The sequence below is a fragment of the Dendropsophus ebraccatus genome, chromosome 4 (assembly GCF_027789765.1).
Source record: "Dendropsophus ebraccatus isolate aDenEbr1 chromosome 4, aDenEbr1.pat, whole genome shotgun sequence".
Taxonomy (NCBI): domain Eukaryota; kingdom Metazoa; phylum Chordata; class Amphibia; order Anura; family Hylidae; genus Dendropsophus; species Dendropsophus ebraccatus.
This window is the reverse complement of record NC_091457.1, coordinates 91,666,713-91,674,613: the sequence shown is the minus strand read 5'-3', so window position 1 is coordinate 91,674,613 and position 7,901 is coordinate 91,666,713.

Sequence of the window (7,901 nt, the reverse complement as noted above, 5' to 3'; positions counted from 1 at the left end):
CTGTTAAAAGGTAGTCGGAGCTAGTTTTGGCTGGAGTCGGAAAAATGTACTGACTCCAGCTTTAAAAAAAAAAAAAAAAAGTTTCGCTCATCAATACATATTATAAGCAACATTCTAATAGGACACTGGCCCTATTGAATAAAGGGGGTCGGGGAAAAGTTGTAGGTCACTATGGGCAGTTTGTTTCTGAGCTGGAAGAGTCCATTGTGTGGGGGGAGATCTGTGCTGTTCTTCCGTATATGAGCAGCAGTGTAATATGGAGATATCCTGTGTAATATAGAGGAGAAGACATAAGTAGTGTAGCAGTAACCTCTATCCTCATTGTGTTTTTCTTCAGTGTGCTATGGCTGCAGCAGGGTGTGCGTGTGTGCGTGCTATGGCTGCAGCAGGGGGTGTGTATATGCTATTGCTGAAGCAGGCTGTGTGCTATGGCTGCAGCAGGCTGTGTGTGTATGCTATGGCGTGCGCCCACACCCACAGTGACCCCTCTATATCACTATGGCTGACCTCTATATTACAGGTATCTGGCATTGTTAGCAATGTTTCTGTGTGTATGGTGAATATTTAGTTAGAAACTAAAAGACCACCTGCTCCTTCTAATCTAGTTGTGAGTTGTTCAGGACATGGAGGCTGGAGACACAGGGGAATCTGCTTTATATGTTTCCTTATTCCCTCAGAAGTTGCCCCAGGATCATGTAGGACATTAGGGAGAAGCTGCTGAGCCAGTGTGATAAATAACTTCCCTGGTATATGACCGGCCTTTTATGAAGGAGCAGGAGTCGGTCCTGATCAAATTCAAGAGTCGGAGCTGCGGCTTACCAACTTCACAGCCCTGCTTTAAAGGAACACTTTCCTGGATCATGCTGGTCAAGTCCATGAGTCTTGACTCCTCCATTGCTGAATTAAAGGGTTTTAAAATGTGTATGAAGTGGATCTTTCCTATGCTGGCTGCATCACTGGATAGATAAAAGCATTCAGAAAATAGCAATGCTACAGTCCGGGGAGTAAGCACCATCTTCTTGACTATATTTATGCCTGAAATAGTGGCTTTTTTTTTTTTAAATAATGCATTCAGAAAATACCTGTATTGTTTTTATTATCTACCCAGTAGTTCTGCCAGCTCAGGAGGTAACAGTTTTGCTTTCAAGGGAACCTGTCACCGGGGACGTGGGCACAGAGCGCGCCCCCCCCCCCCCCCCCCCCGGTATCCGGGGGCTGCACCGGGGCTCGGGCAGGCTCTGTGCCCGTGTCCCTGGTGACAGGTTCCCTTTAACCCCTTAGCGACCCATGACGTATCTGATACGTCATGGCCCGGCGGGACTCCGCTCTGAACGGCGCTGATCCCGGCTGACACGTGCAGCCGGGCAGTGCCTCTGTTAGCCGGCGTGGGTCCCGTTGCCGCGCCGGCTAATTAAGCACTTCAATGCAGCTGTCAAACCTGACAGCTGCATTGAAGTGCTTTATGCAAAACATCCCTGGGGTCTAGTGGGTCGGATCTCTCCCCCCGCGATGCGATCGCGGGGGGGAGATCTGTTCTTCTGGCCGTGCCAGGCCTCAGCGTCGGAATGACGCTGATCCCGGCTCGGCAGTAGATTGCTATGGCCTGCAGCAGGCCATAGCAATCTATGACCGATCTCATGGATCTTTGCTGTGTATATACACAGCATTGATCTCTATGAGAGAGCAGTGCTGTCTATATACAAGCCCCCCAGGGGGGCTTCTAGTCCATGTAAAAAAAAAAGTAAAAAAGTGTTTTTATTAATAAAAAAATTCCCTCCCCTAATAAAAGTCCAAATCATCCCCCTTTTCCCATTTTATAAATTAATAAATAAACATATTTAGTATCGCCGCGCGCGTAATCGCCCGAACTATTAATTAATCACATTCCTGATCTCGCACGGTAAACGGCGTAAGCGCAAAAAAATCCCAAAGTGCAAAATTGCGCATTTTTGGTCGCATCAAATCCAGAAAAAATGTAATAAAAAGCGATCAAAAAGTCGTATATGCGCAATCAAGGTACCGGTAGAAAGAACGCATCATGGCGCAAAAACTGACACCTCACACAGCCCCATAGACCAAAGGATAAAAGCGCTATAAGCCTGGGAATGGAGCGATTTTAAGGAACGTATATTACGTATATTGAATTTTTTACAGGCCATCCGATACAATATAAGTTATACATGTTATATATCATAGTAATCGTAACGACTTGAGGAACATGCATAACAAGTCAGTTTTACCATAGGATGAACGGCGTAAATGCAAAACTCCCCGAAATCAAAACAAATTCGTTTTTTTTTTTTCAATTTGACAGCGCAAATGATTTTTTTCCGGTTTCACAACATATTTTATGGAAAAATTATGCCTGTAATTGCAAAGTACAATTTGTTTCGCAAAAAATAAGCACTCATATAAGTCTCTAGGTGAAAAAATGCAAGCGCTATGGACTTTTAAACATAAAATGGAAAAAGCAAAAGCGCAAAAACGAAAATTGGCTTGGACCTTAAGGGGTTAAATTAGTATCTGTTTGTTGTAGGAATTCTGTAGGACAGTGTATTAAAAGGTCAATATTAGAGATAAGCGAATTTACTATATTAACAAAGCAAAGTGCTTCATTAGCTCAGCAGGTGGCTTATCAGCTGGCTGTCTTTGAACTTTGTGCCATTCTGCTTTTGGTGCCTGGGATAGCTGGATTTAGTCCTGGGAAACTTCTCCCAGTTTCCCATGATGGGATCCAGCTCTTTATTAACTGTAAATTTGCTCATCTCTAGTCATTATGTAAACAGAATTTATATACAGAACAAAGTCAGTTATGAATATACATAGTCAGCAGCTGCTTTCATAATTCTGCTGGTTGCTACTAAAATGAGCTATAAGTTAACACTGCACTGCAGCTTCAGAGCGGCCTGTCTTAACTGATAGGCCGCTCAGCCAATCACTGGCTGTGGCAGTCCCAGCCTCTGATTGGCTGAGGAGCGCAGGAGCAGCCCTGGACCATGGATAGGTAATGTTTTTACTTTGCAAATTGTCAGCTGCGCACCACTATTACAGGTAGCGGTGCACGGTCGGTGGTTGACAATTATAGGTCCAAACCTATATGAGCGATCAGCCGATGACAATTATCATTGGCTGATCATTGTGTTTATTACACTGAACGATAATCGGCCGGATAGAGCCAATTTGGCCATTATCTTTCCGTGTAATAGTACCCTTAGTCTCTGAGTAGCAAGTTTGTTAGCAGAGTAGTGTGCTGTGGCCACAATGCGCGCGATCGGCAGCAGATGGTAGTAGAGTCTGGAGATAAGAGGTCTGTATGCAGAGGTGATGGATCGTAGTTGCTAGGTGTAGTAGTAGCTTCTGTCTTAAAGTGCTATATGCATTTCAGAAAGAACTCTTTCCCTCATCAGTAGCAGATTGGTTAAACCTTGGGAGGAAGTGACAGTTCATAGAGGAGGTTTGGATCAGAAAGGAGGAAATAAACTTGAACATTCGGATCTCAGTATTACATATAAAACATGAGCTGGATTCTGTAGTTAATATTAGTATGGACATTTCCTACAATGTAGTCCTTAGACTTAGAACTATCTTTCAGACATGAAAGACCTAGAAAAAAAACAATGAGAACAAAAGATATCAAAGCATATATCACATATCCATAAAACACAAAATTATATAAAACGCATGTAAAACCCATCTATGTGAATAGGTGGCAAAAAAAAAAAAAAAAAAAAAAAAATCTTTCTGCTCTAAACCTCCTCTATAAAGTGTCACTTACTCCCAAGGTTTAACCAAAGTTCTTTCCGAAACACGTATAGCACTTTAAGACAAGCTACTTCTACACCCATCATCAACTACATCCTAGCAACTACGATCCATCAACCTTCACATGCAGACCTTTTTACACCTCCGGACTCTGCTACCACCTGCCCGCCAATTGCGCACGCTCTGGCCACAGCGCGCTACTCTGATAACAAATTTGTTATTTGGAGACTACAACTACACTATTGCTGCATTGTGTCCACACCCGGGAGAGAGACATTGTAGCCGCTAGCATCTGACAGCAGTGAACCAGTCCTGTATTACAAGCTGTTTGCTACTCTGCCATGTATGAATATACACCAGACTGGTAAGCCATCATCAATTAGCTGTTGTGTGAGCATGTTCTCAGTTGCATATGGATTTGTTATAGACTTTCATTATTTTTGGACTTTTAATGTGGACACTATGATGACCTTATTGACGTTTTACTTTTGCTAAATATACACATTATTATGTTCTACATTCGCTAGTTTTATATACACTTATTAAATTCACCATTTTTGGTCATTGTTTTTTTTTTTTTACCTTGAGGACCCAGTGTGAACAGGGTCACACCTTTTGAGAGTTACTCTGTTTTAACAATAGTAATAATAGTGGTGGGACGCACCTGTCTCTTTAACCATGTTTGCATACAGATGCTGAGTTGTATCTTTAGAAGTGTTGTGCAGAAGCCTCTCTTTGTCCCCCACCCTCTGAACAAGATGGAGGAAGCAGTGGTTTCCTGTATGTTGAAATAGTATTATTGCTGGTTTAGTTCAGCTTGGTTGGACATTTCTGGTTTAGACTATGCAACTGTGCCATTCATAAAGACTACCACGGGTAACTCTTATCATTTTCCACTTCAGGCAGTAAAAACAACAACATTTGGGATGGGAACTTTAGCTTTTCAACCATTAGAATTGTGTAATCACTATAGATTGATACAAATTGCAACTGGATCGCTATTAGGAAAGGGTTAACTAAGGTTAACCCTCTTCTAATATACTTATCTATCATTAGATGTCAGCTCTGGGAGATCACTGGGCTGGTCATGTGATTTGCCTGCTCCTGATCTCCTGGCTTCCTGTCATCTCCGGACCATCTCCTGTCATGCTTCCGGTTCGGTGAGGTCAGCTGCACTGAGTTCTCCTGTGTCAGGCTCTCCCTTAGCTGCAGAGCACTGATTGGCTACACACTAGGCTGTCAGCTCCAGGGGAGGGGGACATGTGAAGACGGAGGGGCAGGTCATAGCAGTGTCTCACTCTCAGCAGCAGCACAGACAGTGTCTCTTCACCCACAGAGTGAACATCAAAGAGTCATTCTGGGAGGGGGCATGCTGTGTGTGTCTGTGCTGCTGCCATCCTGATAGCTTGTGCATTCATTCTGTCCCAACATAGAAATCATCTCCTCCGGTCCTAACCCACCCCTCCCCCCTACACACACACACAGGACTCCTGCTAGCTGGTTCTGCTATATCAAAGGGCACTCTGCTGGTGGTGTGTGTGTGTGTGTGTGTGTGTGTGTGTGTGTGTGTGTGTGTGTGTGTGCGTGCGTGCGTGCGTGCGTGCGTGCGTGCGTGCGTGCGTAGGAGGTCGGGACAGGGGTGGAGATGAGCTCTGTGTGGCAGAACACTGTTATGGACTATTTTCCTCCAGCTTCTCCAGCCTCTGCCTGTGGTACAATGGTAAGTGTCAGGATTACCATGATCTCTGGCCAGAGTTCACATCCTCTCACAGTTTGATTTATTTATTTTTTCATCTTATTTTCAAATGATGGCTTGTGCTAAACATTATGGCCATTGTAGAAGAAACACTGAGGGTATTACACAAACAAGATAAAATTTCAAAGAAAATAATGCTCTACTGACAATAACTATTGACTCTATACCTTCTAAAACTGCTATGGATATCTGTATACATGTATTACCTAACCAAAATACCATCATATCTATTTGCCACAATATAATAAAAAAAAGAAGGTATCGAGTCAATAGAGCATTATTTTCTTTGAAAATTCATATTGTTTGTGTAATACCCTCAGTGTTTCTTCTACAATGACCATACTACTTAGCACAAGCTATCATTTGAAAATAAGATGGGGGGGGGGAAAGCAAACGCTGATGGGGTCTGAACCCTGGTCAGTGAGCATGGTAATCCTGATAGCTACCATTGTGCCACAGACAGGGGCTGGTGAAGCAAGAGGAAAATAGTCCACAAAATAGATCTAATTCTTAATAAATAAAAAATTTTAAAATAGAAAAAGATATATATATATTTTAGTCAAATCATTATAATGTTAGAATTCAATATGATTTTATTTTGGTTAGGTAAAAAAAACTAAACCTGAGGCTGCAGCACATGTGGCATTTGATTAGCTCCTTATACACTACAATTCCAACTCTGGCCACTGGGTGTGCTGTGTAAGTAAACAGACACAGCAGCTTGTAAACAAACAATACAAGATATAAAAAGAGCTTTTTCATCACTGGAGAAGCTGATGGAGAAAAAAAATTGATATGGAGAGGTATTTCTTGACTTAGGCAATAATGTTGAATGATTTTTGAAAAAACATAAAAATCTTGGAACACCTCTTTAATATGTAATTGACTTTTTTTTTATGAAATGACTTACAAAAACTGTATATACATACCAGTTGTACACTGTTTAACTTGCTCTGGGTGTCTAGTACATGAAGAGACAGCTTGAGTAAAGACTGATGTTTTCCACGTCATTCTTTAGCTTATCTGTGGTGGCCTTTGCTGCTCCTATTAGTAATATGATCACACATTTAGATTTTTCATTTTAGTTACTAAGTGCAAAGCCAGGAATGGATTTGAAAAAAAAAAAAAGTCTTAGGCTTTCCTTCATAAATGAAGGGCAAGTTAAATCGGTTCCTGGTTTTATACTCAACAATTTCAAATTAAAACACAATGTGTGAACACCTTTCAAGGCTGTATTCCCACATTGTGATCCAGAATGTGGCTGAAGCCATGCTACTTTATCAATAGCCATGTGATGGTGCAGAGATTATAAGCAACATTATATAGGTATTGGAGACCACATTGTGAAAATGTGGCCTAAGCGGTGTGCACAGGTTAATAAACTGGTTGTATCTAGTGGCTGCCTGTGTCCCTCTGACTAAACTCTATGCTATCCAGGAGCTGGTGTAGATTTTAGCTTCAAGTTTTAGTAAATCTGAGGAACACAAGAGGTGGTCACTCTCTTTATACTAAGCCCTATAAAGTGGTGAGCCATGTAAAAATAAGCAAGGGCTTGTGCAACTTTGAAACCAAAAATCTGGTGTACATATTTGATAAAGTCCCCCTAAAGTAAGTCCATAGAAGAGAGCAAGAATTACAATAACATTGTGATGCTTTTAAAAAAAAAAAAAAACAACAACCCTGTGAAGTGGTAGATTTTGAAGCTAGTTATTGGTTTGTTCATACTGTGTGTAATATAGACTGAGACCCACTGCGATCAATAACATGCCAAACTGTTTTTAATGATTTTTTATTATTATTATTATTTATTTATAAAGCACCCTTAGTTCCAGAGCGCTACACAATAGATAGGCAACAGGCAGGAACAATACAAGATCAGAAGACATTACATGAAGGCAAAAGACAGACTGGTACATGGGGGAAGAGGACCCTGCCCGCGAGGGCTCACAATCTATGGGGTATAGGGAGAGAAACAGGAGGTAAAGTGCAGCCAGTCAAGTGTGATGCAGAGTTATTGTAGGTTGTAGCCTTGTTTGAAGAGATGAGTTTTCAGGTTACTTTTGAAGGACTTGATGGTGGATGAGAGACGGATGTGTCGGGGTAGCGAGTTCCAGAGTATGGGGGAGGCTCGGGCAAAGTCTTGGGAGGCGGTTGTGCGAGGTACGAACAAGGGGGGAGCGGAGGTCACTGGAGGATCGAAGGTTGCGTGAGGGACGGTAGCGGGATATCAGGTCAGAGATGTACGGAGGGGACAGGTTGTGGATTGCCTTGTATGTCATGGTCAACAATTTAAAGTGAATACGTTGGGCAATGGGGAGCCAGTGGGGGATTGGCAGAGGGGAGAGGCTGAGGCAAAGCGAGGGGAAAGGTGGATTAGTCGGGC